This window comes from Elaeis guineensis, chromosome 8 (genome assembly GCF_000442705.2).
Source record: "Elaeis guineensis isolate ETL-2024a chromosome 8, EG11, whole genome shotgun sequence".
Classification (NCBI taxonomy): Eukaryota; Viridiplantae; Streptophyta; class Magnoliopsida; order Arecales; family Arecaceae; genus Elaeis; species Elaeis guineensis.
Window position 1 is genome coordinate 10,034,633 of NC_026000.2, and position 8,530 is coordinate 10,043,162.

The window sequence follows — 8,530 nt, forward strand, 5'->3', positions numbered from 1 at the left end:
CGGACTTCGTCTTTAACTTTAATTGTAGGAAGACTCCGCCCGGACTCCTACAGGAGCCGGACTTCGTCCTCGACTCCAACGGCTGCAGACAGACTTCGTCCGGACTCCTACGGGAACCGGACTCCGCCAACAACTTCAACCGCAAGTAGACTCCGCCCGGACTCTTACGGGAGCCGGGCTCCGCCCTCAACATCAGCTGCGGGTAAGCCTTGTCCGGACTCCTACGGGAGCCGGACTTCGCCTTTAACTTTAATTGCAGGAAGACTCCGCCCGGACTCCTACGGGAACCGGGCTTCATCCTCGACCCCAACGGCTGCAGACAGACTTCGTCCGGACTCCTACGGGAGCCGAACTCCACCCACGACTTCAACTGCAGGTAGACCTCGCCCAAACTCCTACGGATATCGGACCTCACTATCGACTCCAACCGAACTTCGGCCGACAAGTCTGGACCCCCTGGCAGGCCACAGTAACGGCCACGATTCTGCCCCACTCCCTGCGGCGGACCCTACACGGCTCCATTACTCCCTGGCAGACCACAGTAACGGACAACACTGCTCCACTCCCTGCGACGGACCCTACGCAACTCCATCTGCGAAAACAGCATAAGCTCTCAAGCCCGGCAAGGCGAAAGCTCTTGATCGGCCACTGCGAATGTTTTGAGAAACAAGCCTTTGGGTTTGTCATCATTGGCATTCCATCTGAAGACTCATATTTTTCTCCTAAAATAAAAATCAGCCAAATTGCTAATTTCTAGTTGATAATATAGTAATTGAAAGTAGAAAGTATTAGAGAATGAATGAAAGATAATGAAAATATAACCAATATAAACAACCAACAAACACATCCTACACAAATTTTTGAAACAAAATCAAAGACCCAAGAATGATGGATCTTGTGTGATAACAACCAGAAGCATGGAATACAAACATATTTATGTTTATTGAAATCACCATTTTCCAGGTAACATCAAAGTGTGACCAAATTTTGACATTAGAACTGGGAGAAAAAAAAAAAAAGGCAGACTTTCAAATAGACTCAGTAAAAGTTTAGGAGCTCTCAAGCCTCGCAGGCAAAGAGCTCTCATGAGAAACAAAACTTTGACTTGCTGCTGTTTACGCCCCATATACCATATACACAGAAATAAATAAAATAAAAGATACAAGACATTGTGCGTTAATCAATATTCATCATGCTTTCAAAAATTCAATTTGATCATCGGTCTTGTAGAAAAAAAAAAAGGCCTATGATTTCCGGCTTTTAATGCCAAAATGACCATCCTTGTATAGAACAGACCCTGAAATCTATGATAAAAAAAGAATTAAATAAATTTAGCCTCAGACATCCAAGGAAGGAAAAATTCAAGCAGCATAAGCTCTCAAGCCCAGCAAGGCGAAAGCTCTTAGACGGCCACTGCGAATGTTTTGAGAAACAAGCCTTTGGGTTTGTCATCATTGGCATTCCATCTGAAGACTCATTTTTTTTCCTAAAATAAAAATCAGCCAAATTGCTAATTTCTAGGTGAAAATGTAATAATTGTAGGTAGAAAGTATTAGAGAATGGATGAAAGATGATGAAAATATGACCAATATAAACAACCAACAAACACATCCTACACAGATTTTTGAAACAAAATCGAAAACCCAAGAATGATGGATCTTGTGTGATAACAACCAGAAGCATGGAATACAAACATATTTAAATTTATTAAAATCCCCATTTTCCAGGTAACATCGAAGTGTTACCAAATTTTGACATTAGAACTAAAAAAAAAAAAAAAAAAAAAAAAAGAAGAAGAACTTTCAAATAGTAAACATCCAAAGATGCAAAAGTTAGGAGCTCTAGAGCCTCGCTGGCAAAGAGCTCTCATGAGAAACAAGACTTTGACTTGCTGCTATTTGCGATCCGTATACCATATTCACAGAAATAAATAAAATTAAAAAAAATGATGCCAAACATTGTGCGTTAATCAATATTCATCATGCTTTCAAAAATTCAATTTGATCATCGGTCCTGTAAAAAAAAAGGCCTATGATTTCCAGCTTTTAATGCCCAAATGACTATCATTGAATAAAACAGATCCTGAAATCTATAATAAAAAAATTATTAAATAATGTTACGACCAATCTCCTCATCGTCTGATCGATCCTCACTGATCGAAGATGTCTCTGGCAGAGACCCTCCGACGCTCAAAGCAGAGAGAAGATTAGACAACAGTAGAAAAAAATCAGGAGACTCAAAGAGAGAGCTTACCAAAACTGTTGCCTTACGGTATATTCCCATCATTAATAATGCAGATAACTGAAAAGTTATCAAGCCCGACGATCGTACAGCATGTTCTTGGCACGACAACAGTCCATAGCGATTCTACGACATTTGAACGGACTGATCGACTATATATCGGTATTCGACTGTCGGATATGTCAGTGATGAATCGAAAATATCATTGATTAATCTGATGTCTTGTAAAAGTCGGACGTCGGCCGCCACCCCCGACCGTAAGTCGGTGATATGGGTTCGGCCGTTTGACCGATTGAAAACAATATTGATCTATTCAACCGACGTACCTTTGATCGGATATCATTGACAGTCATTATCGGAATCGTCTGTCCGTCCGATGCATAGAGTCGAACGTCGATTGGACCATTCCGAGAATAAGTCGGTGTACAGGGGCCGGCCGGTATATCACAATAAATAAATTTAGCCTCAGATATCCAAGGAAGGAAAAGTTGAGCAACAAAAGCTCTCAAGCCCGGCAAGGCGAAAGCTTTCAGGCGGCCACTGCGAATGTTTTGAGAAACAAGCCTTTGGATTTATCATCATCAGCAACCAGTTTAAAATTACCAAAAAAAAAAAAAAACTGTCCGTGACAATAATAGAAAAAAAGACGAAAAGACGCCGCATAAAAAAAAGATCAAAAAATAATCTTTCAAGCCAACGGAAAAAAAAAAAAAGGTAAAACCATACAACGGAATCGTGAGAAAGAAAGTTTTCAATTTCAGGCGATCTCAGACATCCAAGGAAGGATTTAGCAGCAAAGGCTCTCAAGCCCGGCAAGGCGAAAGCCCTCAGGCGGCCACTGCGAATGTTTTTGAGAAACAAGCCTTTAGATTTATCATCATCGATGCGCACTGCAAGCCCAGCTCACGATCCACAAATAGTTCAAGGATAGAGACTCAAAAAAAAAAAAAGAGGATACGAGTAAATAAGCAAAACAGATGAAGAAATAAAAGGACCTTTTACCGACTTCAATGGAAGAGAGTCGAGGGCTTCGACCTGCCCCGGCAACGGATGGCGGCGTCTAGGGTTTAGGGCTTAGAGGATGGGAAGGGAAAAAACTAGATCACACCACGGCTACGCCTTGGGCTGCGATGGTCCATATATATATAGTGCTTGTTGCCGTGGCTCCAGAAGCTTCCAGTGCTACCGCAAAGGCAAAGCCCGGAAAGGCCCAACAATAGCGGACTTCGTTAAGGCCTTTCACGACGATTTATAGGCCACCGGATTGTGTTTGGGCTGGGCTACCGTTGGCCCCAGGCTGCTCGTTCTACTTCTGCTTCTCTAGTGCTCCACCGACGCAGTAGAGCATGGTTTCACGCACTGTTCAATGTTTTGTATTTGATGATGAAATAGATTTTGTCAAAAGGAAGATTTTGTCAAAAATAATTTTAATTGACAATGCTTCCGGTGTTCTTTTTTTCTTGGATGGAAAACTAAGCTTTTTCCTATGTTTGGCTGATGGAAGCGAGTTCTAAAAGCAACACAATTTAACACATGAGGGTTAAGATATAGCTATAGTTGTCATAGAAAAAGGCGACAAAAGAATTATTGCTTTTGAGCTATAAAATGTGATTATAACTATTTTTAGCATTTAATGAAAAAAAAAAGTGCTTCCGTCGTGGTGGAATTAGCTTGGGGCTCTTTTGGTCAGCGGGAAGTAAAGGGGGAAGTGTGGCCAACAGGATGCAGAAAAGAAACTTCTTCAAAAAAGAGAGATGGAAAAAGAGTGTTTTTTTGAGAATATAATTTTTATATTTTATAAAAAAAATATAAAATATGATTTTTTTGAATTTTCATTGGATAGAATTTGTAAATTTTTTTTTCAAAAAATATCTTTTTAGGCCATTGAAAAATCTACGGTTGAAATGAATATTCTCTCGATCATAATGCCTCAAACTCTTCTCCACCATGACAAAAATATTATTAACCATCATAATTTTCCATTTGTAGATGATAGTAATGTGTAGAATGGGATTTTTCCTTGCATTAAGGGGATAATATGCATTTTATACAATTTTATTAGGAAAGTTGATATTCAAATAATCATAAGTCACTCTGAAATAAATCATTTTTTCATGACCAACCAAACATACTAAATTATTTTTTTAAATATCATATTCATAAAAATAAATTTTTTAAGAATAATATTTTAAGAAGAAAAAATTTTTTACAAATCAAATAAGTTTGATGAAATATTTGGGCTATTTGATCATGGAAGAGCAACAACAACATAATTACTCTCTTCGGACTTGTAAGTTGGTTTTTACAACTTATAGATGGATTCAGGAGTTCTAGAGATTTGATGAATTCTAGAAAGTTTTAAAAAATTTTATATTAAAATTAACCAACCTTTCATGGTGTATAAGCTCAATAAATAGCGAGAAAAAAGTTATCAGATCATAAAATATTTTTTTTATAATAGCAACGAGGCATTAGATGACAATTCTTAAACCTGATTTTTCTTGTACATAATTAAGGCACGAGAACCCGAGGCATACCCGATGTTACTTGTGTTTTTTAAAATATTCTTAGAAATAATATCATATGAATTTATAAATAGAATAGATAAATTTGGATAAATTTTTATTTTTTAAATTTAAAAATTATTTTTATTGTTTTTTTAAAAAAATTTATCATTTTCAAAAAAAATATCTTTTATTATATTCACCATTTTCATCATTGTTGTTGCCAATATCATTATAATGGCCATCATGTTTACCATCCACCATCACTATTAATCATATTTTCTATTATTATTATTGTCATTGTTATTACCATCAAGACATTTGTTATCACTATCACCATCACAACTACTTTATTGTGAGCCTTTTCCCATTATAATTATCATTAACATAATTATCTACCACATTGCTAGTACTCTATTGTTACCATGGGTGTTATCCGACTTGACCCCTCCTTTTATCTATCTGACCTATTCCAACCTATATCACTGCATGACCTGATGCAACTCAATACAGATATGGGATAGATATTGATATGAAATTTTTAATTATGGGATGGATATATATATTGCTCAATCCAATCTATTGATATCCCTATCTCTTGTCTATGTTTCCATGATGCATTAGATCATTCATTTGCTATATATTTTTTTAATATACATACATACATATTATATATGTATGTATGTGTGGTTGTGCTGAATGATTATTTGTAAAAGGATCTACATTCTTGTTGGGCTTAAAATATATTTTTGAAAAAAATGTAGACCCAAAAAAAATAGTATGGGAAACTCGAGGAGGAATAAAATTATAATACCGTTATTTATTTTTAGGACTTGTTTGGCTCACAAAAAGTGGAGGGAGGAAGAGGCAGTTTCTGGAAAATAGAAATGAAGCCTCTTGTTTGGTTAAAATTTTAAGAGGAGAGAGAGTGAAAAAGTTCTAAAAAGATACTTCTCATATTTTATGAAAAGTAAAAATTTATAGAGGAGATAGATTTTGGCACTTTTCATGGGATGAAAATTGATCGTATTTTTTCTTTTCAAAGATACTTTTTTAAGATCCACGGTTAAGATTTTATAAAATATCAATAGATGATCAAGATGAAATACTGAATAGTAATATAATATTATATTTGTTGGTGCAAAAATCCGCTTGCGTCGGAGAAGCTAGAGTCAGGGAAGTCGCGGTCGCCGCTGGGACCTGCAAGGGAAGTCTAAACCGGAGGTGGGGTTGCTCCGGCAAGACCCTCCGACGCTCAAGTCAGTTCTCTGCCTCAGCAAGAATGGAGCGCTCGAACGGAGAATTTAGCAGAGTTTTGAGATAAGAAATGAGCTTATAGAATAACGTATCTGGGTCCCCCTTTTTATAGGTGGGGGAGATAATGGATTGATGGCGGTATCTGTAACCGTCTGGCAGTGGACTGCCCAGGGTCAGGCAGAGTTTGCTGCGAAGAGTAGTGGAATGGACCCATGGCTATCACTGGGGCGTGCCACGTGGAGTCTGCCGCATGAAGTGGGGCGGCGTTTGTTGTCGTGACTTGCCAGCGGATGAGAGAATCGCACGATATCCGTTGCAGGAGGTGGAGCAGGATCGCGGCCGTTTATCGTGGCCTGTCAGGTAGTAATGGAGCCGCGTGGGATCCATCGTAGGGAGTGGAGCAGTGCTGCGATCGTTACTGTGGCCTGTCAGGGAGTGGTGGAGCTGCGCGGAATCCGCCGCAGGAAGTGTAGCAGAATCATGGCCGTGATTGTGGCCTGGGAGTGCAGATCTGTCGGCTGAAGTTCGGCTGTGGTCGGAGTCTGACCCCACGTAGGGGTCCGGGCGGAGTCCTCCTTGCGATTGGGGTAGTGGGTGGAGCCCGGCTCCCGTGGGAGTCCGGGTGGAATCCCCTGCAATCAAAATCAGATGCAAAGTCCGACTCCCGTAGGAGTCCGGACAAGGCTTACCGGCAGCTGACGTTGAGGACGGAGCCCGGCTCCCATAGGAGTCCGGGCGGAGTCCACTTGCGGTTGAAGTTGTTGGCGGAGTCCGGCTCCCGTAGGAGTCCGGACGAAGTCTGCTTGTAGCTGTTGGAGTTGAGGACGAAATCCGGCTCCCGTAGGAGTCCGGGTGGAGTCTCCCTGCAATTAAAGTCAAAGGAGAGGTCCGGCTCCTGTAGGAGTCCGGACGAGATTTACCAGCAGTCGATGTTGAGGACGGAGCCCAGCTCCCGTAGGAGTCCGGGCGGAGTCTACTTGCAGTCGGAGTTGTCGGCGGAGTCCGGCTCCCGTAGGAGTCCGGACGAAGTCTGTCTGCAGCCGTTGAAGTCGAGGACGAAGCCCGGCTCCCGTAGGAGTCCGGGCGGAGTCTTCCTGCAATCAAAGTTAAAGGCGAAGTCCGGCTCCCGTAGGAGTCCGGACGGGGCTTACCAGCAGTTGATGTTGAGGACGGAGCCCGGCTCCCGTAGGAGTCCGAGCGGAGTCAACTTGAAGTCGGAGTTGTCGGCGGAGTCCGGCTCCCGTAGGAGTCCGGACGAAGTCTGTCTGCAGCCGTTGGAGTCGAGGACGAAGCCCGGCTCCCGTAGGAGTCCGGGCGGAGTCTTCCTGCAATCAAAGCTAAAGACGAAGTCCGGCTCCCGTAGGAGTCCGGACGGAGCTTACCAGCAGTTGATGTTGAGGATGGAGCCCGGCTCTCGTAGGAGTCCGGGTGGAGTCAACTTGAAGTCGGAGTTGTCGGTGGAGTCCGGCTCCCGTAGGAGTCCGGACGAAGTCTGTCTGCAGCCGTTGGAGTCGAGGACGAAGCCCGGCTCCCGTAGGAGTCCGGGCGGAGTCTTCCTTTGAGGTCGGCATCGTGGGCGGAATCGTTGATTCTGTTGAGGACTTCGGCTGTGGGTATTTTATACCCAACACCAGTCCCCCTACTTCCGAGTTTGAATTTCGAACGAAGGAAGTACAGAGAGATGGGTACAGCCGAAGCCGTCCCCTCGAATCCCACGCACTGCTGCCCCTAGATATTTTGGGCATTAATTGCGCGCGTGCCGGAGTCTTTTCGAATTGGGGCGGTACGAAGTGACTCTTCGAAATTTCCGCAGGTACACTGGCCTAGGTACGGTGCAATAATGGCCCTGCCAACCGTCAGCCGCTTTTAGCCGCCTGCCAGGGAGAGTGGGACATGTGTCGGATGCGGACTGGCCTGGGGGGATTCGCGATCATTATGGCGCCGGATCCCAGGGTCTATTTAAACCCGTCCTCCCACCTTTAGGTGCCCTACTTCGTTCCTGAGTTCTTACCAGCGTTTGCCTTTTCTTCGAGAGCCCTGTTTCAGTGGGCGTCTTCTCGAGTCGTAGGCGTCTCCTGTTTTCGTTCGTCAGGTCCCTCAGAGCGATATAGGTTAGTTCCAGCACCGCCAACCTTCTTCTCACCACCTAGGGATTTTTTTTCTGTCATTATCTTTTTGCATCCCTCCGAGTTAGCTTCCTGTGACCTCTCATCCCCCCTTCTGTCCGCCTTCTTAGGGTCCTTTAGAGCCTCCCTTCGAAACTACTCGAAATATCTTCCGGCTCTTCTGCTCCCTGCAGTTCCGGGAGTTCTTCTGCCTCAAACCCCCAGGTTCCCGTCTCTGCAGACGAACCCGCATCTGGGGCTGGGCTCCGCCCGATTTTCGTGCCGGACGTCATTCCGTGTTCCGTGACCTCGGAGGAGCTCCTTCTGATAAGGGTTCAGTACGGAGTTCCTCCGGAGTACGACCTGGAGCTGCCTGGCCCTTCTGATCGGGCCAGCACTCCTCCTCCCGGTCGCTTTTGTTTG

The 8,530-nt window shown here is 43.3% G+C and overlaps 1 long non-coding RNA gene and 3 other non-coding genes across 4 annotated transcripts; all 4 read right to left on the reverse strand.

The window, feature by feature from the left end:
• Window positions 1-1,330: 1,330 nt before the first annotated feature.
• LOC140851120 (uncharacterized) lies at window positions 1,331-3,880 on the reverse strand. The gene is made up of 2 exons (XR_012133951.1): window positions 2,568-3,880; window positions 1,331-2,411 (listed from the first exon to the last, which is right to left on the reverse strand). It is a non-coding gene; the product is annotated as an uncharacterized lncRNA (long non-coding RNA).
• On the reverse strand, window positions 1,334-1,460 carry LOC140851386 (small nucleolar RNA SNORD14). Its single transcript, XR_012134139.1, has one exon. It is a non-coding gene; the product is annotated as a small nucleolar RNA SNORD14 (small nucleolar RNA).
• On the reverse strand, window positions 2,703-2,828 carry LOC114914466 (small nucleolar RNA SNORD14). The gene has a single exon (XR_003801723.2). It is a non-coding gene; the product is annotated as a small nucleolar RNA SNORD14 (small nucleolar RNA).
• On the reverse strand, window positions 3,005-3,127 carry LOC140851377 (small nucleolar RNA SNORD14). Its single transcript, XR_012134130.1, has one exon. It is a non-coding gene; the product is annotated as a small nucleolar RNA SNORD14 (small nucleolar RNA).
• Window positions 3,881-8,530: the final 4,650 nt, after the last annotated feature.